The sequence below is a fragment of the Festucalex cinctus genome, chromosome 6 (genome assembly GCF_051991245.1).
Source record: "Festucalex cinctus isolate MCC-2025b chromosome 6, RoL_Fcin_1.0, whole genome shotgun sequence".
NCBI lineage: Eukaryota > Metazoa > Chordata > Actinopteri > Syngnathiformes > Syngnathidae > Festucalex > Festucalex cinctus.
Window position 1 is genome coordinate 25985185 of NC_135416.1, and position 27820 is coordinate 26013004.

At 41.1% G+C, this 27820-nt stretch overlaps 1 protein-coding gene and 1 long non-coding RNA gene across 2 annotated transcripts in view; both read right to left on the minus strand.

Moving 5' to 3' along the window:
* maml3 (mastermind-like transcriptional coactivator 3) overlaps positions 1-27820 on the minus strand; it is a 326823-nt gene that overhangs the window by 108694 nt on the left and 190309 nt on the right. The window lies entirely within an intron of this gene.
* Positions 23686-26206, minus strand: LOC144021340 (uncharacterized). Its single transcript, XR_013284108.1, has 3 exons — positions 24905-26206; positions 23959-24202; positions 23686-23858 (listed from the first exon to the last, which is right to left on the minus strand). It is a non-coding gene; the product is annotated as an uncharacterized LOC144021340 (long non-coding RNA).

The following is a 27820-nucleotide window of genomic DNA, read 5'->3' on the forward strand; positions in this document are numbered from 1 at the left end:
GGGGAGGTTTCTTGGGGAAACGCGCGGAACGGGGTGGTGGCTTTGGTCGACTCGGGGGCAGACGACAACTTTGTCGATCCCGGAGTGCTCAAAGCTTTAGGCTACGAGCCTATACCGTTACCCAAGGAACGGCGGGTGTACAGTCTAGACGGACATCTCCTGGGGGTGGTTACTCCCTCGACTGACCCGCTTACTCTTCTCCTCCTGGGCAATCATGTGGAGACCCTGAGTATCTTAGTTATGCCTTCAAGTTTGGCACCACTCGTTTTGGGGTTACCTTGGCTTAAGATCCATAACCCAGATATTGACTGGACTATACCACATTTGGAAAATTGGAGTGTGTTTTGATTGTGTGGAGTGGGCAGTGTCTACACTCTGCTGACGGGGGCCTCCTCCCTCATCCTGCTCATCAGGAGGAGGAGGAGGAGATTTGTTTAGATAACGTTCCCTAGGAGTGTCATGATCTCCGTAGGGTTTTAAGTAAGGATAGAGCCAAATCCTTGCCTCCACACCGCCCGTACGATTGCACGATTGATTTAGTTCAGAACGCTCCCCTTCCTAGCTCTCGCCTTTTTCCAGTTACACAATCGGAGCAAGTTGCTCTTCGAGAGTATATTTCGGAGTCCCTTGCTGCTGGACTGATCCGTCCGTCCTCCTCTCCATTGGGTGTGGGGGTTTTCTTCGTTGATAAGAAGGATAAGTAGCTTCACCCGTGTATCGATTTATCGGGGTCTTAACGATATAACTGTTAAGAATAAGTACCCGCTACCCCTTCTCGACTCTGCTTTCGCGCCTCTACAAAAGGCTAAGATCTTCTCCAAACTCGATCTTTGTAGCGCCTACCACCTGGTTTGTATCCGTGAGGGGGATGAGTGGAAGACAGCTTTTAAGACCCCATTAGGGCACTTTGAATATCTTGTGATGCCGTCTGGGTTAACCAACACACCAGCCGTATTCCAAAACCGGGTTAACAACGTCCTTCGGGACATGCTGAAAGTGTTTTGTTTTGTGTACCTTGATGACATTCTGATTTTTTCCCGTAACAGAGGACCATTGTATGCATGTGAGGAAGGTTCTCCAGCAACTACTTGCTAATAGACTGTATGTTAAAGCTGAGAAGTGCGAATTTCACTCCTCCTCAGTGAAATTCTTGGGGTATGTGGTGGCGGATGGCCAGATTAGGGCAGATGATGAAAAGATCCGCACGAGTCAGGAATGGCCTCGTCCCTCCAGTCGCAAACAGCTTCAGAGATTTTTGGGGTTTGTAAATTTTTGCGTTTAATAAAGAATTATAGCCAACTGGTTAGACCGCTTACTAGGCTAAACTCCGCTAAGCTTCGTTACTGTTGGTCTGACGATGCCGAATCCGCGTTTGTGGCTCTTAAGCGAGCATTTACGTGTCCTCCTGTTTTGCGTCACCCTGATACTCTACTCCCTTTCGTGGTCGAGGTGGATGCATCTGATTCTGGAGTGGGGGCCGTGCTGTCTCAGCGCTCGCCGGTCGGCGGGGTACTCCATCCCTGTGCCTTCTACTCCCGCCGATTCACCCCAGCAGAAGTCAACTTCGACGTCGGGAACAGAGAACTCCTTGCTATCGTCACTGCATTACAGGAATGGAGGCACTGGCTGGAGGGCACCGCAGAGCCATTTGTGGTCTACACGGATCACCGCAACCTAGAATACCTCCGCGCAGTCAAACGCATGAATCCCCGGCAAGCCAGGTGGGCGTTAATGTTCACCCGATATAACTTTACAATTTCCTATAGACACGGAACTAAGAACAAGAAACCGGATGTGCTCTCCCGCATCCATGACCCAGACCGTGCAGCTCCTGGTCCCGAGCCCATTCTTCCCGCCCATCGATTCGTGGGGGCACTCCGATGGGAGATCGAGAGCCAGGTCATAGACTCTCTGCGAGGAAGGCAGGTGCCGGCGGAATGCCCCGTGGGTCGACTGTTTGTGCCCGACGCTCTACGCCCCGAAGTCCTCCAGTGGGGCCATGATTCACGTGTGGCCTGCCATCCAGGGATCTCCCGTACCAGAGACCTGATTGAGCAGCGGTTTTGGTGGCCGGAGCTACGCCAAGACGTTGTGGACTTCGTCCGAGCTTGCACTGCTTGCGCTTGTGGTAAAGCCTCTCATCAGCCTCCCGCCGGACTTCTGCACCCAGCTGCCGTTGCCTGCTCGTCCCTGGTCCCATATTGCTCTGGACTTTGTCACTGGTCTACCTGTTTCACGGGGCTCCTCGGTCATCCTCACTATTGTGGATCGCTTTTCCAAGTCGGCCCACTTCGTTGCCTTGTCTAAGCTCCCCTCCGCCCTAGAGACTGCTCAGTTACTAGTCAAGCATGTCGTTCGTCTGCACGGCATACCACAAGACATTGTTTCGGACCGAGGTCCCCAATTCATCTTCCAAGTTTGGAGGAGATTCTGCAAGGCACTGGGTGCGACTGCTAGCCTCTCCTCGGGTTACCACCCGCAGTCTAATGGCCAGACCGAAAGGGCTAACCAAGACCTCGAGGCTGCTTTACGTTGTGTGTGCCAGTTTCAGCCCACCACTTGGGCGACTTACCTGCCCTGGATCGAATACGCACACAACACCTTGACTTCTTCTGCCACCGGACAGTCACCGTTCTTCGTGGCCAAAGGGTACCAGCCGCCCTTGTTCCCGTCCCAGGAGGGACAAGTTGAGGTCCCCTCAGTCCAGCACCATCTTAAGAGGGCCCATCGGCGCCCTTTCCCGGACAGCTGAGCGCAATCGCCAGGTGGGAGATCGGCGCCCTGCACCCGCCTACCAAGCAGGTGACAAAGTCTGGTTGTCCTCCAGGGATCTTCGTTTGGCTGGTGGATCCAAGAAACTGGGTCCTCGTTTCCTGGGGCCGTTCGAGGTGGAACGGATCATCAATCCTGTCTCTGTGCGGCTACGTCTTCCAGCGTCAATGAAGGTACATCCAGTCTTCCAAGTCTCCCTCATTAAGCCAGTGTCTTCCAGCCCTCTGAACCCTCCTGGACCTCCTCCTCCTGCTCCCCGCATCATTAGGCGCTTTCACACCAAAAAGCCCAGGAACTTTGAGTTCATGGTAGAGTCAGTTCCGGGTCCGAAGAACTTGTGAGCGGCCCACGAGTTCGCGTTCACACGGCATGAAAGCGAGCAGGGGAGTTTATTCAAATAAGACTGATGACGTATGTCAGGGGAGGAAAAAAACAGCACTATCCCGCCTGTCCGCTTTGTATAGCGTGTTTTGTGTTTAGTTTTTGTTTATTCGCGTACACGGTTTTGTAGCCCTCGGGTATATTTTTGTTACTATCTTCAGCGTTTTCTGATAACTGTTTTTCTCCTGGCTTCGTCCAGCGCTTTTTGTTCCTACCCTTGTAAAATACATCATTCAATTGTCTCTCTGTGTTCTGCATTGTTGGGATCCGCCCCCCAGTTCCACCGGAACCCCTAACAATTAGTGTGCCAAAAGAGATCATCAGGTGTGTTGCATGAAATCATCCAATGTCAATTTTATACATACATACATATATATATATATATATATATATATATATATATATATGTATATATTAGGGGTGTTAAAAAAAATCGATATATCGCGATACTACATCGCGCGATTCTTGAATCGTTTCAATAAAAAAAAATCGATTTTTTTTTTTTTTTTTTTTTTTTTTTTTTTTTTAAGAGCTCAGAATTGTTCATTCGGTAGTCTTACCGATTCAACGTCTTATCATCATTGCCTTTTTTTTTTGTTTTTTTTTTTTGTGTGTGAATCGATTTTTAAACTTCCATTTTTAATGGAAAAATATTCAACAAAACGTCTGACTTCGGGTTAGGATTCACACCTTGAGCATGGAAGAATGTTATATGAACGGAACATTAAGCCTTAATATTTTATTTTAATGCTGTTCAAACATGAAACAGATTACAACCTCTATAAGACTGAAATTTCAGATAAATAAATAATACATTTTCATATAAATCTTACACTCTACAAGCTTACTGATTAGTATTTTCTAAATTTGAATGAAAAAAAATCGCAACAATCGACTGATAAATTCGTATCGGGATTAATCGGTATCGAATCGAATCGTGACCTGTGAATCGTGATACGAATCGAATCGTCAGGTACTAGGCAATTCACACCCCTAGTATATATATATATATGTATATATATATATGTATATGTATATATATATGTATATATATATATATATATATATATATATATATATGTATATGTATATGTATATGTATATATATATATATATATATATATATATATATATGTATATGTATATGTGTATATATATATATATATATATATATATATATATATATATATGTATATGTATATATATATATATATATATATATATATATATATATATATATATATATATATATATATATATATATATATATGTATATATATGTATGTATATATATATATGTAACTCCGGTCTCCTCCCACATTCCAAAGACATGCATGGCAGGTTAATTGGGCGCTTCGAATTGTCCCTAGGTGTGCGTGTGCGTGTGAGTGTGGATGGTTGTTCGTCTCTGTGTGCCCTGCGATTGGTTGGCAACCAGTCCAGGGTGTCCCCCGCCTACTGCCCAGAGCCAGCTGAGATAGGCGCCAGCAGCCCCCGCGACCCTTGTGAGGAATAAGCGGTCAAGAACCATCGGTCGTCAAGGGGAGCTAAACGACCGTATCGGTAGGAGACTTGTCAACCGATACAAAATCCGCCGGGAATCCTTAGATACATTGCTTGTAAAGCTGTGGACGGGATATCGCGTTGCTGTGAATCGGTTGCGAGTGAGGCTTTATGGTTTTCATAACAATAAGCAAGAGTTCTGCACCGTGCTCTACTTGTTTTGTTTACATTTCAGTAGCATCACTATTCAAGCTATTTCCATGTTTACAGAGAGCTAGCAAAGTAGCGCTCAGAGACGCTTCATTCCCCGGATGTTGTAAACATAATGCAAAGACATTATGCACCTTTTTTGGGGTGGAGGGGGGCCACCTACCGTCAACGCCGTGCTCGCGACACGGCACGCACGCAGTCGCGCACAACGATTGACAACATGCAAATGGAGACAGTTTGCATAAGCTGGTGCCGTACATCTCGGTATTTCCCATGGCTATCGAGTCCTCTCGGTGCACTTGTATGTCCCGGGCCGGCGTTGGTACTGCGCGCGAGCCAAAAAGAATAACTCCCGTGACGATCCAATGCATGGATTCAAACGACACAGGTATGCCCCACAGCCAACACACCAGCTAAGCTAAAAGCACACATTTCTCAGTTTGCGGCTCCCTGTCAATGTACACAACGAGCATGAGCAGCAGGGAACTGAGACGTGCCCGCAATTACGTCATCAAACTCAAAATGAACGACAGCCCAAAAAACAAAACAAACAGTAGTGATTCCGTGGTCATCATCGTGTCTCAGATTAAAAAAACAAAAAAGATATCATACATTAACCAAAAATGAATGTGATGGCAAAGAAAAACAAAAATTGTTAAAAACAAAAATTGTTGGTAAAAAGGTTAGGGCACTTTTGGAAATATTTTTGGATATATTAAGTTGTTAAAATGTGTTTGATAGATTTATTGTTCCATAAGGTGGCTTCACATTTCTTTTGGCTGGACGGTAGGTTTATTTCATGTCTTAAATTTATGCTTCTGAAATACTTCACAATGTGGACATATTCTGTTTAATTGTGTTGGTGTCTTTTTAAAGGTTAAATATTTATATTTCAAATTGAATTATCAGCCTTTTGTTTTCCCGATCCTTATTTTGAATAAAAAAACAAAAAACAAAAAACAATTATAACTGTCAATAACAACTAATAAATATTTAAACTGATACATTTTTCAGTCATATCGCCTATCCCTTTGTTCCGGTCGATTTAAATAATTGATTCAATATATAAAAATATAGAAGACAATGTTGTTGTTCTTTTTTAACACATTTTTAGATACTGTAAAAATTCGTGGTGTTTTAAGATTGTTTACAAGCAACAAATGTCACTATAAGTTTTGAATATTGAAATGAATCGTATCGAATCGAAAATTGTATCGTTCCCAAACTTAATCGAACCGTATCGAACCGTTCTGTTCTGAAAGATAATCGTTTTTCAATCGAATCACAACTTGTGTATCGAGATACATATCGAATCGGCCTCATGTCAGAGATTCCCACCCCTAATATATATATATATATATATATATATATATATATATATATATATATATATATATATATATATATATATATATATATATATATATATATATATATATATATATATATATATGTGTATATATGTATGTATGTAAAGAGAGAGAATTAATTGGTGGAGAGATGTTAGTCTGTTTGCTTGAGCAAGGCATCGTCTCCACCACTGCAGCTCAAATGTTGCCTCTTTCACCCTGAATCTCTCTTTGCATGCCTAATGTGTGTGGCGTGCTGCGCAACATAAAGTATGTGTTGAAGTGGGCGTTGAATTTCCTCTTGAGGGACATGAAAAAGTACAATAAATGGAAAAATAAAACTAATAATAAAGTGTTTTTTATTATACTTATGTCCCTCAGGAGGAAATTCAACTCCCACTCCAATGTATACTTTATGCTGCACAGCACACGCATAAATAATGTGTATAATAATCATGAAAAACAAAAATTTTCAGGGCCGAAACAATTTGAAACTGAAACAACAGCAACAACTGCTACTGGTTTCAGTCAAGTAGCTCATGCAATTCATTTGTTTCCAGATGTGATTAATCAACAATCAATCTGACACATCTGACCAAAATCTTCACAATCAATTAAATCGTAACTACGCTCATCCATAATTGGAATCTATAATCTTAGAATCATTTCAGTCCTGAGACTCCAAATTGTTGATCCAAAGATCTAATAAAATGCAGTAGACGCCGTTTGACAATAGTTAGTCGATCCAAATGGTGTGTGATGTTATATTAAAACATTGCAACTACCTTTTGTTCATTCTACTAAGACAACTGTTACATACATCATAGCTGGCATTAACATGCATCTTCACAGGTGATCGGTTCTGAGTTTCCCATGATATGCCAACATACATTTCCCTGAGAAGAACAATCCCCATGGGATGCCCCAGCAAGGACATTTGCACGTATTCACCAAATACCGACTGGACTAATTTTCTGTACTTAAACACAAACAAGTCCAGACTTCTGCCGAGACACGAGTGTTCAGATCAGACGAGAGCGTCAGTGAGGGAGGGGCAAGCGGGGTAATGCTCCATCAGCTCCAGCAGCTTCATCCTCTGCCTCCATCCACACTGCCCTGCGCTAGTGTACTGGGCCGCTGTCTCTCATCTGTGCAGAGCAGGCAGACGCATTATTACCCCAGCACGCAAGTATCGATCCACTGCCCTGGTTTGTTTGTGTTATTGCAAGATCCTCAGACCTGTAATCAGCATGTTAAAGATAGTTATCACCAAAGGAACAGCTCTGTATGGTTATTCAGGCATCACAGGATACCACCGAAATGGCCGAGACACTAGCACACGTACAGTCAATAAAAACACACAAGAATACACAGCCAAGGGTGGATGGACAGGTGACAGTGCTCCACTTAGGTTGAGTACTCCTTTTGGTGCTTGTCAATGTCCACGAAGCTTAGAAGATGGCTATTTGTTATTAATGCAAATATGGAACTAGCCATGGGCTGATTCCTGTCTGGTTTTAAGGTACACAGTGGGTTGAGAAAAGTCATGGTCTCAAAACCACCCACATTTTCCATCAGACTGTTCCTGTGGTATATTAATAGAACTCAAGATGAATGTTTACAACCAGCTATGAAAGTTAGCAACCGATAGAGAATAACATGGCTAACTAGAATGGCACCCTAATTTTTGCTACATAAAGCGACAAACATTTCAGGGAAAACAAGACAGAAATGCTACACTATTTTACATTGGAACATGCAGTGAAATACCCGTTTTTTGTCTGCAAAGACTAATGTTGTGTTCAAGTCGTACACATGTTGGAATTTAATACCCAACCAATTCAAACTAATACATTTTAGTACTGTGAATCTATGATATTTTTACTCAAGGTTATCATACTGTTAGAATATATTACACTGACTAAGATAAATGATTAGGCATGGCCCGGTATTAGATTATGAGTGTATGATAACTGTTTTATTATTATTATTATTATTATTATTATTATTATTATTATTATTATTATTTTATTTGGGTAAATAACAAAACCTTTTTCTCCCCTACTGAACACAATCTAATTTATTTTTAACAAAATATATTTTTGGTAAATAAATAAATTCATACATACATACATACATACATACATACATACATACATACATACATACATACATACATACATACATACATAAATGTTATCATTCTTCTTCTGTTTTAATTTTTCTTATAGTAAGTAGGTGTCCTATCACTGGTAAGCTATTTTTTTAGCAGACCTGTAGGCTAATCATGTTGTCCTTGGGGCTAACTAGTAGATGATAGCAACAAGTTTTGTTCTTTTTTTCTTTCTTTTTTTTTTTTGGGACAATGCATATTAATCAAAAGGCACCCATATAACTGTCTCTTTCGTCTAACTTCCCTCCCTCCTCCTCCGTGTGTGTGACCACTCACTCAGCTAGTTTTGTGAACTCTCAATCATACTGTGCTCTGCTTAGAGTTCTCTTCAGAAAAAGAGTTCTTTAGAGTTGACAGACAGTATTGACAGTTATTGCAACCTTGGCTTTACGATAAACTACGATAAACCTTTATAAACCGGTAATTGGCCCATGCCTACTGATATATGATATGATATGAGATGATATGATATGATATGATACGAACATGTCCACATGTGACCATGACATAGGGTTCTGTAGACCATATCTGATAGATATGACACTATTTTTTTTTCTTCACCAAAACAAAAACAAAATGGAGGTTGCTGTTTTCGGTAATAAAGAAAAGAGGATTGCTGTTGGAAAATACCTTGAGTGGCTGTCTTTAGAAACCAAAGACCATGTTCAAAATCTTGGGGTGCTAACCCCGGGTTTACACCGGGTGCGGTTGCGGCGCGGTTGCGGTGCGTTCCGGCGACGCAAGCAATTAGATTCCATTCATTCGAATGGTGCAGTTTACACCGCTTGCGGGTGCGTTGCGTGTTATGCTGCACTCCAGCATGTCCTGGGTCATCCCCGGGGTCTCCCGCCGGTGGGACATGCCCGGAACACCTCCCCAGGGAGGCGTCCAGGAGGCATCCGAACCAGATGCCCGAGCCATCTCAGCTGGCTCCTCTCAAGGAGGAGCAGCGGCTCGACTCTGAATCCTTCCCGGATGACCGAGCTTCTCACCCTATCTCTAAGGGAGAGCCTGGACACTCTGCGGAGGAAACTCCTTTCGGCCGCTTGTATCCGGGATCTTGTTCTTTTGGTCCCGACCCAAGAGCTTGTGACCATAGATGAGGGTCGGAACGTAGATCAACCGGTAAATCGAGAGCTTCGCCTTTTGGCTCAGCTCTTTCTTCACCACGACGGACCGATACAGAGTCAGCATCACTGCAGACACTGCACCGATCCGCCTGTCGCTCTCCCGCTCCATCCTGCCCTCACTCGTGAACAAGTACCCAAGATACTTGAACTCCTCCACTTGGGGCAGGATCTCATCCCCAACCTGGAGAGGACACGCCATCCTTTTCCGACTGAGGACCATGGTCTCGGATTTGGAGGGTTTTCCCCTTTTAATTATTATTATTAGGGGTGTTAAAAAAAATCGATTCGACAATATATCGTGATACTAAAGCACGCAATTCTCAAATCGACTCAATAGCCAGCCGAAATGATTTTTTAACATCCTTTTTTTGATGGAAAAATGTTCAACAAAACGTCTAACTTTCATACCTTAAGTATGGAAGAATGTTATATTAATGGAACATTAAGCCTTAATATTTTATTTTAATGCTGTTCAAACATGAAAAAGGTTACAACCTGTTTGTTAAATACACTGGCTCACAGTTATAAGACTGAAGTTTCAGATTAATAAATAATACATTTTCATATAATTCTTACAGTGTACATGTACAAGTTTACTGAATGGTATTTTCAAAATTTGAGTACAAAAAAAAAATCGCAACAATCGACTTGTAAATTCATATTGGGATTAATCGATATCGAATCGAATCGTCTTATGAATCTTGATACGGATCGAATCGTCAGGCACGAGGCAATTCACACCCTTTATTATTATTATTATTATTATTATTATTATTATTATTATTATTATTATTATAAAAAACTTCCTTACGCTATTTTTTTTTTAAGTTTGCTGTCATGTTTTAACATTGTCAATATATGTTCTTTTGTAACCTACCTTTGTTTTCTCTTCTTTGCTTCTGAATGCTGTGTCATGTTTTGGTTCTATTTAGGGTGGGTTTTGCTTTGCTTTTGTTGGGTTTTTAGTTTGTCATGTTTTGATTTTCTGTTTTTCCTAGTATCATTAAGCCTTTCCATGTCCACCTGTGTTTTCCTGCCCATCCTCATGTTCCATCCAATCAGCAACCCCTTCCACTTGTGTCTTGCCCAGCTGTGTCTCGTCGTGTGTAATTAGTGTGTGTATTTAGTTATCGGTTTTTGTGTCAGTATTTGTCGGTCCATTATTCTTGTTTCCCCACGTTCATGTTGCCAGTGTTTCCGTCTGTTCATGTATAGTTCCCTCTGGTATTTTTGTATTCGTTGCCACCCAGCCCTGTTTGCTACTTTGGTTTTTGTTGGATTAAATTTACTTCTTTTTTCCGCACCTCTGCCTCCCTGCCTCGTTCGCCTCCTGCATTTGGGTCCACCACCACACTTCCGCGATCCCGACATGCTGTTAACTACTGTTTGTTGATGCTTATACTGTAGGTGTTGTCTTTCCTTGTGTAAAGCACAATGTGTATGAAATGTGCTATACAAATAAACTTGTCTTGCCTAGTGTGACATAGATAAGAAACTATTACAGGACAGACACGGCTTGTATCTTTGATGTTTCTTTCAAATCAGCTACTATATGCATTGCAATATTGCCGCAAAATATAGTTTTTCCAATTGCCAATAAAAAGATGAGTTAATTGCAGCTCACATGCTCACATGGTCACACACATATACTTCACCTTGATGTATTTATTGCAACATACAGGTGCCCTTCCCAACACCACCTAACACCATCCTCTCAAAACCAACAAACACTCTCATCGCTTTGCAAGTGTGGATAGTGTGGCTGTATTTGGCACTATTGAAGAAGACGCATTTCAGAGGTAAATTGACATCATTACCATATAAATGACTTCCAGCCAAACACATCTACTAATGTAGCCACATGCACTTACACACACGCATAAGCACGCATGCACACGCACACAAATAAATCTGTCCAAAATACGTTAGTTTTTTTGTTTTTTGCAGCAGAGACATTGCTTGTTCACTCAACGCAAAAGCTCCAGCTTTATCTGCACGCATCACTTTTTTATTTTATTTTATTTTATTTTAAATCAGTGTGCTATGACCACAGTGCCCACTAATACCACAGGCAATGGCAGAGGTACTTGGTGGCCAATGGTGGCTGTGGCCACCACTGGTCACTCCCCACCCGCGATGGGGAGATGATTGACAAACGCGGCTTGATGTTTCCTTTTCTACTGATTGTGTCCAAAATCTAATCAATAACTAACATTTGCCTTATTGCTGCCAAGTGTCAGAAAGTTCAATTATAACTAGTGGTGCAACGGATCATCATTGATTGGTTCGGAGCAGGCTCCAAAGTTGGGATCGTGCACGATTTGTGGATTGGTTGGTGGGAGGAAAAAAAACAACAACAACAAAGGGGTATATTCACTATGAATGCGCTGTGTCCGGTAATAGCGTGAAATATTGCACCACAACTGCACCCGCAGTCTGCACCCAGTTACCAACCTATTCACTAAGGATGTTGCTCTAATCATATACCGGCGCAAACACGCCCACAAAACTGACAGCTTGGAGCAAATTTGCACCTGATTTACCACACATGGCAATGGATTTGCGCCAAGAACATGGTTGTTATAGTAACAGTTGCAAGAAAGATGACATTATCAGAAAGCGAGGTTGGACCGATAGTAAGCGTTTATAGCGCCAAACACTGAAATATTATATTGTTTGAGTATTTTTTTATACTGCTTCATTTATTCATATTTGACTTGTTTTAGTACAGTGCATTGGATAGTACGCCACTCACTCCGAGGGGGAAAAAAAAACTTTCAAGTGAAAGCGGGTGACAATTAAGGCGGCCAGGCCTGGCCCGACGATATATGAAAATGTGATCGATCCATACTAAATATGTGCCCATCCCTAATCATATGCCCAAATCTCTGAAATTATTAGAACAACAGTCACAATATATATATATATATATATATATATATATATATATATATATATATTGGTCCTTTATTCACGGGTTGCACGGATGCGTGCGCGCTCCATGCAGCCGCAGCGCTGCAGCAGGGCAATTTTTTATTTTTTCCCCCCCTCGATTTGCACCTGTCTGGCACCATCCCATGAAATATCCAGGGGATAAATAAATAAATACATAAATGAATAAATAAATAAATAAATACATAAATGAATAAATAAATAAATAAATACAGACATACATAAATAAAAAGAGCTATAAAGTGCTGTTCAGTGTGTGATTGACGTTTCGCTCCCTCTTGCTATTGGTCAATCCTGTGGAACCAAATGGACGATGACGTAGGTATGTCACATTGTGCGACAAGACAAGCAAAAATTCTAACATGCTAGACTTTCGTCGTGATGGTTGTGAACCATCCCGGACAACTGGCAACCAATCGTTGAACGTGTCACACTACACGGGCGACGCTATGTCAAGACAACCCAAGATCGTTTACGACATGCCCCGTTTGTCCACGACACGTCGGACGGGCTAAAATCGGGCTGTTTTCGTGTAGTCTGACATCGGCATAAGACTAACTTTAAAATAAATTGGACCAAATAATAACTGTAAATAACCTTAGTTGCCTTTTACTTTGAAGTTGGCCCGCATTGTGGCGTGATGGCAAGCTTGTCTTCCCTTTGTTTGGTTGTTTCAGATTTCTTTATCGTAGTTTTTATTGACATTACATAGTTGCGACCAACATCCACACAATGTTATCCCAAACTCATATCCAATCGCTAATTTAGGACACTAAGAAACTGCTAATTAATAACGCCGTCCTTGTATGGTATGGCACAAATCTCCGATGTTAATGGCTAGCAGCTAGCAATAGCAACAACTTGGATGGTAACACTAATGGTTTGACAGCTGGTACCTGGCTTGATTTCTTTACTTGTTCAATATTCCGGACCAAGGCTACTTTGTATTTCAATCTCCATGTTTAAAGGCAGGGAATGTAACTTAAATTAAACTTGGAGGTCTTTTCATTGTTAATATCATGTGGACGTCCGACTGGTGGCAAAAATTCTAACAAAAAGAAAAGAAAAAGAAAAAAAAAATAATAATTACGATGCGGATAACTCCGAATCGTTCAGGAACAGCTTCAAAATACTGTGGGTGCACCTTTTTTTTTTTTTTTTTAGGTGTTTTTGGCAAAATTGTCCTAATGATAAGGGTTAAAAAAACAAAAAAACAAAAAAACAACAACAACAAAGATAAACTGAACACTTTTGCCCATTAAATAAATTAAAAAAAATAATAATAATCAACTGAAAATGTCAAATATAGCTGTTCAGATTTTAGGAAAACAACTTTAGGCCACCCCGCGACCCTTGTGAGGAATAAGCGGTCAAGAAAATGGATGGATGGATGGATGAACTTTAGGCCATTAATACATTATTATTTTATACATGGACCCTATATAAAATAGGAATGTATCTGTCTGTATTGCACTTAAAGTTGTGTTCCAAATCCTAAACGGCCATATGAGACATTTTGAATTATTATTATTTTTTTAATTTAATGGGCAAAAGCCTTTTTCGCAAAATAAATGAACGCAAAGTACTATTTATCTGGGATTTTCTTAAATCATGCCATTTAACGAACAATGTTGGAATTTTCCTTTAAAAAAAAAATTATGTTCTGTAGATGGCATTCTCCTGTACGAATGCATTCTTGAAATATCCTTTTGATATTCCTCATTGACCACTGCAACATCTCAGCTGGGATTCCATCATTTGATTGTAAATGGCATGTTTTAATGTTTCAATTACTATAAATAAAACATATTTCTTCCTTCACACTAATTGGTTTTATTGGATTGTTAAAAAGTTGCCGTTTTTTTTTGTGTGTGTGTGTTAGCCTGTATAAGGCTCCACACAAAACAATTTAAAACCACATTGACTAATACAGATTCACACACATGCACACGCACGCACACAAATATTACAAGTTGAAACAGAGGGGGAGGACTGGTTCTTCTAAGTGGCCCTATTATAATGCTTTCTCATTTTTGACCTGACCTGTCCAAACACTTCATTTTCCAGAAAGCTGATACAGCCCCCCTCGGTGTGTAAATTATGTGCAATTTAACTTAGCTTTGCATTAAGATGGATAAAAGCACAGCAACAGTCTCTCTTATATTGACCTGATAAGGTGCAGGGCTCTACACTAACTTTTCCACTACTAGCACTGGTGCGAGTAACATTTTTAGTTACTCACACAGCACAGGATTTGGTCGCACCATTTTTTGTGGAGGTGCAGCATAACCTAGGCATACGCAACTCGATATATTTGCAAAATATTTGATTGGAACACGTGGTTTGCCTGCAACGGCAGTGACTATCAAAACAAAATAATTTCATATAACTTAACTCATGTGAACACTATTTTGTTTAGCTAATTAAAAGTCAATACTTATTTTTTTCTTTCACCTGCTCCTCAGCTGTCCTCGTTCAAAGCTTCTAGATTTCACCAGCTAGACAGTGAGTTAACAGCATTCCAAATAACCAGACTTTGTTTTCCTTTCGTGCTGTTAATTTGAACAATGGCCTCTGACCATTGCACTCTCTAGGTCGTCGTAAAACTAGAAAATAAAATAACAATGTAATATTAGCTAACTATACACGACACCTTTTCATGCTAGTAGCTAGTTACATTGCACATTCAACAATATCTAATTGTCCTAATTAACTAAAATAAATCTACACTGTTTTTATATTGACATCGCATGTACTTACGGACAATTCTCGTCCAAAGCAACAACAAAAATAAGACCCAACAGTCAGCGTAACAATGAACGTTGCTTGCTGCCACATTGGAGTGGTGTTGAATCTCTATATTACTCAACAAAAACATTAAACCTAGCAACCACAAGAGGGCGCTTAAAGACTGCACAAATTCATTCTTCTGATGGGCAGAGTAATCTGTATCGTGTGATTTGGCACCGTCCGCTGGCCCTCCTTTACCACCATCATTCTCCTCCTCATTCTCATTTTGTTTTAGAAAATAATCAACAATAGACCGCTTCATTTTCATAAATTCGCTGCCACTTTTCCCTGAGCCCCGCATGGCACGCTACCACACCTACAACTACAATTGCTTTTCCGTTACAGTCGGCGCGCGGCGGGATCATTTGAACTCCCCAATGCGTGCGGATCTGCCATCACATTTCACGAGTGGCAAGTCACGCCAACATTGAACCATATTTACAATTTAATATGGACCACCATGGATGAAATATTGCGATTCACGACGGCTCGCAAGCCGCGAAGCTATTTGTGAATGAGAGGTCTGCCGCTGGCGCTCTCATTCAAGTTAATGCGAACACACGACCGTGATTTTTTTTTTTTAACCATAAACATTACAAATGCAACCACAAGTACCTTTTAAAGTGTAAATATAGTTCAGCGTTGTTGTAAAAGATTATTATATTGATTGTATATACCGTATTTTTATGACTTTGGTGAAGACCGGCCGTGGCCTTTGGTTCTCTTGCGCAAAATGCGTTGATGTCTGTCAATCAGATGACAGGTGACGACGGCCCCTCTCGTCCCCCGACGACCGGCGCAGCAGAACCACTGCCGAAAGGGTTCTAAACAGCGGTTACAATGGAACCGCTCACCCCGAAAGAGTCCCATGGAGGTATCCGGGGACAAAAAATGCTGCTTCCGTGTGGAACCAGTCTGGTGGAAAAGCGCCATATTACATACGTTTGTATGTAAATTGTAGTCTGCGCGGTGCACGTGTATGCTGTGCCGATCATGAAGTAGCCAGCCAATCACATGGTCATGTTTCGTTCAAATATTATTGGATTGAGTCGGCGCACGGCGGTGCGCTCTCGTTGCTAGTACGGGAGAGCCAGCGGGGGACACGGCGACTTTCGAATGTACGTTTTAGGGAGGGAGCATTAATGCACTCGCGCCGCGCGAGCGGCATTTTTATTCACTAGCACGTATACTTGAAAGTTGCCCGCATTTGCGAGTGAAATGCTCGCACTGTCGAGCCCTGAGGTGATATCTTTAGCGAGCAAAACTTGGCTCACAAGATGGAATCACGTTGTTATACTAACCGACGTCCATGGGGAACAGAATAAAAGTTGCGATCCAAATGTAGGTTTGAAAATGACAGGTGTTTGAGCAGCTCATGAGATTAGTGCAAAAGGGACCGGAGAGTGTGGAGACCTCAAAACATAAGCACAGTGAAGGGTTAAGTGATGAACGAGTATAGAATCACTTGTGATACCAGGATGAGGGAGCTTGGCAGCACGGACTTCAAAGTTATGATGGACATTATTGTCGTCAAGACCAGAATGGCTTTTTATCTGTACTCTCGGCTCCCAATAAAGTGACGGTGGTAATGGTGGTTGGCAGGGGTGGGGGTTAAAATAAGTGAGCACACAGACAGCCTGCGGCTTGCTTTCAACATCTCACTCTTTATGCCTGCTCCCCTTTTTGGTCCTCCCTCTCTGTCGGTGTTGGTCCTCCTATCCTCTCTCCCCTTGTGGCCCCAGGCCATAAACATCCGCATGTTGCACGCATGCCATGCAACACTGAGCATGCACTCACACGCGCTGCGGCAGACACACATGTACAGAGACACCGCCAAGACGGAGGACACCAGCGGTAGCCTTTGTTCCACAGCATTGGTTTTGTGGTCCTGAGGAATCATTCATGCAAAAAATAAATAAACGTGTGATTTTGAGAGTGTGTGTGTGTGCTGTGTGTGTGTAAACCCCCCACTGCCGAATGCCCTCCCATCCAGACTGTCGCTTCTTAACACCATCACTTATTCATGTGAGTGAGCATTAGAACAGGACTCTTCTTTCCCCTCTCACGACAGCGTATGTCTTGCTCAGATGGATGTTTCAGGGGATTGGCTTTACCTATGAGTACAAGTCAATATACCGACACCAGGATGGACAACTGGCAGCCCATGGGTACTTCAGGGAAGCCCTTGATTCATCTTTGAAAAGGAACATGTTCGCTGCAGCGGAGCAGTTAAAAGCGGAAGGAACAGTTTTCACCACTAGATGGCAGACTTTGCTCAAGCGCATCTATTTCCAAGCCCAAGAGTCGTTTTGCATCAGAGAAGAAGAAAGCAACTCCTGGCCAGATGCCAGAGCCAAATGGGGAATATGCCACGGAAGAGGCGGGACTTCTGACTTCCGGGTTTCACACACTTGCGCTGCTTCCAGTTGCGGTTTGCAACATGCAAGTGTTGGGACGTGGCCTGTGTGTCGCAGCAGTGGTCGGAAATGGCGTGTGTTTGTCTTACGGAAGCCGGAAGTCCATGGCATTGACCCCATTTGGTCAAGATGTTGTCTTTAAATTGAAGGCAAAATAGGAATTAGGCTAAATCTGCCCAAGAGACTGCCGATGAAAATTCGCTGAACTTGGCTAACTTATGCGCATTTAGATTGCAAAATGTTGATTAATATGCATTGTCCCTTTTTCAAATAAATGAATTCAAATTCATCCATCCATCCATCCATTTTCTTGACCGCTTATTCCTCACAAGGGTCGCGGGGGGTGCTGGCGCCTATCTCAGCTGGCTCTGGGCAGTTGGCGGGGGACACCTTGGACTGGTTGCCAGCCAATCGCAGGGCACACAAAGACGAACAACCATCCACACTCACAAGCACACTTAGGGACAATTCGGAGCGCCCAATTAACCTGCCATGCATGTCTTTGGAATGTAGGAGGAGACCGGAGTACCCGGAGAAGACCCACGCAGGCACGGGGAGAACATGCAAACTCCACCCAGGAATGGCCGAAGCCTGGACTCGAACCGGAGTCCTCAGAACTGGGAGGCGACGTGCTAACCAGTCATCCACCGTGCCGCCAATACAAATTCAAACATACATTAATAAAATATAAAAATCATTGACTGCGTTGATTTTTGTGAAAGCCTGAACAAAATGGGTAGTATGTAGCTGTTTTTTTGGTTTGCTAATTTAAAATGGCATTTTTGTCATACAGCTGGTAAGGAAATGCACGGTCCTATATCCCTGCGTTTTGCCCATGAGCACATCTGTACATATGCATACAGTGTGTACATGTGAGCAAACAAGAGAAGGTAAGGAAGCACAAAAAAAAGCAGCAGAGGAAGTTATTAATTATTTTTGCTGCTATTAAGAGGAAGCCATCAAGTCAATACCCCTGGAGACGTGTCATGAATGCCATTTATTGTTCTCTAGCTGACATAATCCTCTCTGCTCCCCTTCCAACTAGTGTTTGTCTCTCCCGCTTCCATCCTTTTCTTTTTCCACCCATCTTTAATCACAACCTTTACATTCATTCATCATTTACATTTCACATCAGCTCTGTGCTCCTTCGCACCCCAAATGTGTAACCTTTAATCACACCCTTCCATCCATTTCTGATCCACATTAGTTCTAGTCATTCATCCATACACAGTATCACAATCATGTCTGATGGACTGTCACATTTGTGTCTATCTTTGTATTACATACAAGATTTCATCAAGACACTCGCAGGCTGCCCCCAGCTTTGTATCCTGCATGGCTCCAGAAAAAACAGTGAATAATGTAACGACAGAGGGCAATCGTGTTTACATTAGATTATGTGATTACACACATTAGATCAAATCAAGCTTGATATTGGAATGAAACAAAACATATTTCGTGATCATATTGTGATTAAAAAAACAACAACGTGTCCGTATGTGGGCGTGCGCGAGTGCGTGCGTATCTCCCGGGGAGCTCATTTACCTGCCAGTTGAATAGAAGCACCAGTGGCTAAAGCTAATAGGTGGCAGGGTTTTTACTTTTCTGGACCTGGATTTTCCACCTCTGCTGATATACTCTCAAACTCCAAGCAAATCTACCAAACAGGTCACCACGTTATCTGCAAAATACAGCTAAACCGGAACATTTGGCATCTCTGTATACAGTAGGGATGTAACAATATCCAAACATCACGATACGATATTATCACGGTATGAAGCTCACGATACGATAATTATCACGATATTGTGGGGATGTTGGCGATATTTAAAAAAGGTCACAATATTGTAAAAAGAATGAGCTCATACTAAAAAAAAAGCACAATATTGTGCTTTTATACATTACATCAATGTTATGTTATTATTATTGTTGTTTTATTATTATTATGCTATTATTATTATGTTACGGTGTTAATGCACGCATACATTGAGTTCCTCCATATAATGGCTTGGGCATATTAAGTTCCATAAGTTCCAAGTTTCATCTGACAATTAGCGTAGATTTTAAACATAGAAGGGCCAAAACATCCCTAATGAAAATTAAATTGCACTAAAAAACTAGCCACCAGAGGGTGCCAGATGTGTTGCATTTAAATATCGTGAACATGACGATAACGATATTGTGGCAGTTTTAATATCACGATATCACAATATTGGGCTTATCGTTACATCCCTAGTATACAGTGTATATATAACTATTAAACTTCAATATCTAATGATTAATAGTGTTGTTCCGATACCGATACTGGTATCGGCAGAGGTGCCGATACTGCATAAAAACAGTGGTATCGGTATCGGTGACTACTCACAAGTAACATGCCGATACCATTAATTCCAACGCTAATATAGAATTTTGGATGCAGCATCTTGTGACTTGCTCGTGCATAACATTCACTGATATATGACATGTTCACTGCATGCCAATCTAAGATATACTATTGGCCCTTGAATGCTCTGAACCAATGGCAAGACAGCTTTTTCATTTTGAGGAAAAAAAATGTTAAGTATAGGTATGGTACCGGTATCAGCCGATACTGCAAAGCTGAGTATCGGTATCGGTATCGGGAGCCAAAAAACGGTATCGGAACGACACTAATGATTAACACACGGAAATTGCCTCTAACAGTCAAGTCCGCGGGGATCAAGTCTAGAATTGAAGCTCTTTGACCTTGGAAACTGTTCAGTATCACCAGTCTCATATACAACAACAAGGCACTAATTATGTGTGTGGCTACTAGGGGTGTGCCAAGAAATCGATTCATAAAAGAATCGAGATTCTCATTTATGAATCGAATCAAATCGATATTAATATCCAAAAATCAATTTTATTTAAATTAGAAATGAAGAAGAAGGGGCAGGGCTCTGCACTAACTTTTCCACTACTAGGACTGGTGCGAGTAACATTTTGAGTTGCTCGCACAGCACAGGATTTGGTCGCACCATTTTTTGTGGAGGTGCAGCATGACCTTGGGCATACGCAACTCGATATTAGGGCTGGGAAAAGCGAGTGAATGGGACGGCCAAAACGACGCCACGGTTCATGGATACCGGAGCAATAACATGGATTCAGCGCGTCAGGGATAGACTAAGGTAAACACAACAATAATGTTACAGAAATACTTGTAATATTGTCATTTAGTTCGCTCCCTCGTGTGGCACTTGGCAGCTGCTTAATTGTGTGACAGTCACTTATTATTAGTCAGCAGTTATTTATTTCGCTGCGACCGGCAAATCTACTGCGAGCGTTATTTTGCCGTGAACACTCGGAACGAAAATTCTTGGCCTGCCGTGAATACCACGATTGCTTATAGACATTCACAAGCGTATATGAATAACACAAATGTGCACGACCAGTTCGTTGCGGCGTCGTGATGGCCGTTTTGTCGAGTCAAACACATTTCACGGGGAGTTAGCGTTTCACGGCAACGTAGGCAAAGTTTTACACTCACCGTGACAGAATAACCCCCTCACAAATGATCGCAAAGCCACGTCATCTTGGTCGCGAAAGAAGAGCTTGTTCCCCTCGGCGTTAAAAAATAAATAAATAAATAAATAAATACCCTCGGCGTGGCATAAAAATAATAATAATAATAATAATTAAAAAAAACATCGGCGTGACAAAATAACACTCGGTGATCAGTTGCTGGTCACGGCAAACAACTAACAAACAAACAACCACCATCGCCTACAATATTGAAATGAAGGGAAGTGTATTTATGTGTGTATGTGCGTGCGTGCGTGCGAGGCTGCGTGCGGGCGCGCCGCAGTTACACTAAATTGAAGACTATTATTGTACAGGAAATATAAGGAACACTGGATTTTATATACAGATTATCCACTCAATTCAACACATGTTCAACAAAACTAATAATAATAATAATAATAATAATAATAATAATAATAATAATAATAATAATAATAATAAAAAGTCGATTAGTCGTTAAAAATATGAGAAGTCGAGTCGATTTTTAAAAAAGTCGTTAGTGACAGCCCTACTCGATATATTTGCAAAATATTTCATTGGAACACGAGGTTTGCCTGCAACAACAGTGGCTATCAAAACAAGTCAATAATTGTGTATAACTTAAAGCCCCAGTGTGTAGCTCACGACCGCCATCTATCGGTCAAACAAGATAATGCAATGATTTTAAGCACACGAACTACGGCGTCTCAGAGAGACCCTACTTCAACAGCCTACCAACAATTTCACCGGAACAGAACGCAAACAACTTCTGGTATCCCTCGAGTGATGACGTAAGTGAATTGCATTTGTTAGACATACTGTACAGACCCCTAATATTTGTGATTTAGTCATTTAATTTCAGAATTAATATTTTTGTCGGCATTGTTAGGAAATACTGTACGTCAGCTAATGATAATGGCTATCTATGTTCATATTTGTTAGTGCAACTAAACTATGCAACAGAGAACACACAGTTATGTTATATGTTTTATAGACATGTGGACCATCTCAAAGAGGGCGAGGGAGACGAGGAAGAGAACGCGGAAGTGAACGCGGTGTCTCGTAACGTACAATTATGTCATCATGGAAAAATAATTCCATTCGAGCATGCATGTGAATGGCTCAAAACATACCTTTGCTTGGAATATGTGGTATTTAGATTACATCGTTTGCTGATATGTTTAGTATATCGTACAAAAATAATGGTGTTAACTGAACTACACAGATGCAACTCAGACTCGTAAACCCCCCCGTGTCTTGTTGCTACTAACCACTCAGAAAAGTGCTGCTTACAAAAACATTTGAAACCCTTTACTCAGATATCGATTTGTCACCATGTTGAACAATTTTACCTAATAAATATCACTAAGCAACTTAATTAGTTTTGATTGAAGATACAACAGCTTCCTTGTACTTCGATGTGCAGGAATTTACATGGCTTTCACAAATAGTCTTGCTCATATAATAATGTACTTCATTGGCTCAGTGACTTTCAGTTCATTGTTTGGTACCTCATCTGACATACAATTGTTACCTTCTTGCAGAGACTCGTACAGGAAATGACCATGGAGGAACATGAAGATATCCAAGTCCAGCTGATAGACTGACACCAAGAAATACTTTTTGACACATTGCTGACACATCAGCACCACTATGATTTCCTGTACCTGGATCCCACATCAGCACCACCATGATTTCCTGTACCTGGATCCCAGACTGCAGCACCTTGGTGACTTGTGGCAAATAAGTGACACTTTCCCAGATCCTCGAGGACAATACAAAGGTTTTTTACCTGGCATATAATTAGTCCATGTCTGACACTTGCTGTAGTTTGTATAACTTGTATATTGTTGTTGTGTGTTAATTTGTACATTTTGAATAACTAAAAAATACTATTTCCTTTGGCGTCAACATGCAGTGTTCATTCGACACCTAACCTAACACTATTTTACATGACTAGAAATGTAAAACATCAAAAGCCTGGAGAATTATTATAAATGCTTGCAATGACAAGCAATTCTTCATTGGCCAATGAATGTAAGGTACAGTACATGAAAATGAATAAATAAAATAAAGTAAAATAAAAGTCTACATGAAATGAACATATTAACTAAAAAAAAAAAAATGCTGTTATAATATAATGAGCGACATGAATTGCAGTTGATCCAGAAATTTACCAATACGCTGTGCATTTCAAAATATGGAAAATAGACATACAGGTTTGGGCCAAAGGTAGTGTTACAGAGCAGGTATGTGTTGTACACAGCTAAAATATCTGATTAACTCAATACCATGATGTTTTTTTTTTTGTGTGTGTGTGTGTGTGCTGACATTGTCCCCCATTAACATTGCAACATTCCTCAAACTCTCCCGAACACATAGTATGATCTGTAACACTACTTTTCGCCTACTCTATGATGTTATTGGGGCAAAATCAAGGAAGGCTTGTCCATTGATTGTGTGAACAGACTGCAGTAAAAATGAAGTCACTTCAATGTTTGCTGGTTTTATTAAGTTTGACATGCTCCTTGACTGCACAAGTACATGTTATGGAGTGAGGGCATGTTCCCACCAACGATGATATCATATTCTTCAAAGGCTTGCTGAGGAAAGTGAGGGAGGAGTCACTCCATGGCTTCAGACACCTGGTCAGCAGGTCCTGTGTAAAACAAGTGGTGCTTGTACATGTGACCATTCTGTATTGCTTCACACAAAAAGTTAATGTAGGGTGCAATGGCGTCCATATGTAAATGACATACCAAGACGTCGGCTGACTTCAGTTTGTTGTAGCTCAGATATGGTAGGTAGAGATACTGGTGGTACAACACCGAAGCCTTCTGGGGTCCTCCATTCAAGTGTCCTCATTCGGGGCATTCCAATTTGGCTGCTGACTCTCCCCTTGATATTTTTTTTTCTTGCAGGTCGGTGATGTATTTAAACGGTGCATGAATGCTTGTATACATCAGAATATGGTTCTGGAACCCCTCAAGTTTGGCTGTTGATCTAGTGTGACACAAACAAAAACACAATTATAAAATAAAATAGAATAATTGATGATACTACTATATGTCACCAACTTTCCAACAAAGCCCCCAAAATAGAGGTAAGATCTTTAGTTTTTGGGCCCAAAACATTGTATTAGCTAGATAAAAGTAACTTGACTGCATACTGCATAGAATATGCAAAGGCTGCTTGCTTGTCGAATTTCCGTGGAAAACGTGGCAGCCTGTAAATTCTTGTGCACCCAATTACACAATGGACCAGTACACACTTGAGTGAGAGAGTTCAGACTCTAGCAGTGCTTACGGTACAGCCAGCATTTAAGTCCAGAAAGTTATTCCCTGCCGAAAATTAATTTCGAGAACACTATTTTCACCAACCACAACGAAAATAATTTTCAACTCCTCCACTAATACAGTATGCTTTAGATTCTCCATTGAAGTTATGGGCAAATATACCTCCGAAATCACAGTTACATTACATTACACAATAACTTGCGCATTTACTCTAAATATAACGTGCCAGCGGGAATCTTTTTTTTTTTCAAAGCAAGTAGCTACATAACGAAATCGTTCGAGTGGTGCGGAGTTGCTAATCAACAGCTACAGTGATCGTAAAACAAAGGTACGAACATCGTATTAATTAGTACAGTGTATACTTTTTCTCTCGCTCTCAAAACGTAAACACAAATGTACTCTTACTTACCGGTCAAGTAGAAAGCAGTCGAAGGCACCGGCACGTCCCAAACCTAGTCTGTTCCTCATTTCTCTCCATCTGGCAAATGCGGCTACAATATAAACTCTTGTTTTGTCGCGCTGAAATAAAATAAATTCCCAAAGTAAGTGTGATGCTTGATAATGCTCTCTTCGGGGACCGGAAACTCTTCTTCTTCGTGGAAATGCGGTCGCCATACAAACCGGAAGTGCGTTCCAAAAACGCGTTAAGAAATGGAGCGCTGAAATTTGTGTTTGACGGCACCCGTAGCAGAAAGATGGCGGCGAAACATGGCGGACACTAGAAGCCGCGGCTCGGACATGTAAGATAATTTGCGATTTCTAGACTAACCGTTATATTTAAAAAAAGTACGTTTATGCGATACAACATATCTTTTTACATACTACTAACACAAACAATTGTTTTTTTTTTCCGAATGATTTATTGTTTCACCACTAGATGCCACTGTATAATACTGAGTGTACCTTTAACTTATGTCAACATTATTTTGTTTAGCTCATTAAAAGCCAGTACTTTTTTTTCCCTTCACCTGCTCCTCGGCTGTCCTCGCTCTGAAGCTTCTAGATTTCACCAGCTAGACAGCGAGTTAACGGCATTCCAAATAACCTGACTTTGTTTTCCTTGCGTGCTGTTAATTTGAACAATGGCCTCTGACCATTACCCTCTTTAGGTCGTTGTAAAACTAGAAAATAAAATACTAAACAATGTAATATTAGCTAACTATACACGACACACTTTCATGCTAGTAGCTAGTTAAATTGCACATCTCAAATTGTCCTAATTAACTAAAATAAATCTACAGTGTTTTTATATTGACATCGCATGTACTTACAGATAATTCTTGTCCAAAGCAACAACAAAAATAAGATCCAACAGTCTGCATAACAATGAACGTGTCGGCGTTCCGTGAAATAAACTTGAGTTGAGTTGAGTGGTGTTAAATCACTATTTTACTCAACAAAAACATTAAACCTAGCAACCACAGGAGGGCGCTTAAAGACTGCACAAATTCAAACTAAAACTTCTGAAGGGCAGAATGATCTGTATTGTTTCATTTGGCACCGTCCGTTGGCCCCTCTTTACCACTATCCTTCTCATTTTGTTTTATAAAATAATCAACAATAGATCGCTTCATTATTTTTCCCTGAGCCCCGCACGGCAGGCTACCACACCACAACCACCTCCATTGCTTTTTCGTTAGAGGAGGCGCGCGGCCGAAAGGGGGCGGGATAATTTGAAGCTTGCCTTCCCCCATGCGTGCGGATCTGCCATAACATTTCACGAGTGGCAAGTCATGCCAACATTGAACCATATTTACAGTTCAATATGGACCACCATGGATGAAATACTGCGATTGACGACTCAGTCAAAACTATTTGTGAATGGAGAACTCTCCCGCTGGCGCTCTCATTCAAGATAATTGGGAACACACGACCGCTATTTTTTTTTTAACCATAAACATTACAAATCCATCCACAAGTACCTTTTAAATTGTAAATATAGTTTAGCGTTGCTGTAAAAGATTATTATATTGATTGTATATACCGTATTTTTATGACTTTGGTGAAGACCGGCAGGCGCCTTTGGTTCTCTTGCGCAAAATGCGTCGGTCAATCAGATGACAGGTGAAGACGGCCCCTCTCGTCCCCCGACGACCGGCGCAGCAGAACCACTGCCGAAAGGGTTCTAAACAGCAGTTACAACGGAACGGCTCGGCCCCGAAAGAGTCCCATGGAGCTATCCGGGGACAAAAAATGCCGCTTCCGTGTGGAACCGGTCCGGTGGAAAAGCGCCATATTACATGTTTGTATGTAAATTGTAGTCTGCGCGGTGTGCATGTACACGTATTCTGTGGCGATCAGGAAGCAGCCAGCCAATTACATTGCAGCGGCTCATGTTTCACTCAAATACTATTGGATTGAGTCGGCCCACGGCGGCGCGCTCTCGTTGCTAGTACGGGAGAGACAGCGGAGGACACAGCGACTTTCGAATGTACGTTTTAAACATAGTGCAGAGGGAGCATTAATGCACTCGCGCCGCGTGAGTGGCATTTTTGTTCACTAGCACGCAATAGAAAGTTACCCGCATTTGCGAGTGAAATGCTCGCACTGTCGACAGTGGCGGAGCCAGACTTTTATAAATAGGGGGGCCAGGGGGGGGCCAAGGATACTTCATCCAAAGATGATGCCAAATTTGTTTTCATGAAAATTAATTTCAATTGGAGTCTCTATCGATGTTCAAATATATTTAAGTACATATTAAGCACAGGGGAGATTTTTGCACATAATGTGCCGTTTATTAAGAATGTATAAAATGTACAAAAAAAATAATTCAGCACTGTTTAACTTGAATGAACTCGCACGCACACGCAGATACTGTATTCATGCAATTACAGTACTTTTATCAACATAACATTATAATATGAACATAATGCAAATTTGTATTACAGTATGACTAAAGATCCTGTCTAAGTGCCAAACTCTCCTTGTCGTTTCATTTTCCACACACCCTATGAAAAATACATTTATTACTCCAACTACTTCTTCATTTACAACCACATAATTTATTAATGTGATTAATTAATAATTATGTGAATAAATCCTCCACTTCTACCTGTAAATGCAAACGTCAGTTTGAACTTTCAACCATTGGAGGGTGCTATTGTATTGCATAACAACAACAACATACTTATTTTTAGCTTGCACAAAACTACGTTGCTTATTGATGTCTGTCCAAAACAATCTATCTGAACTAGAGGTGTCAGTGGATTAAAATTTGTAATCATAATTAATCGCATTACTTCAATAATTAACTATTAATCACACATTAATTGCACATTTTATATCTCAATTTATACCTACATTTACAATAAAATGTACCCCCCCC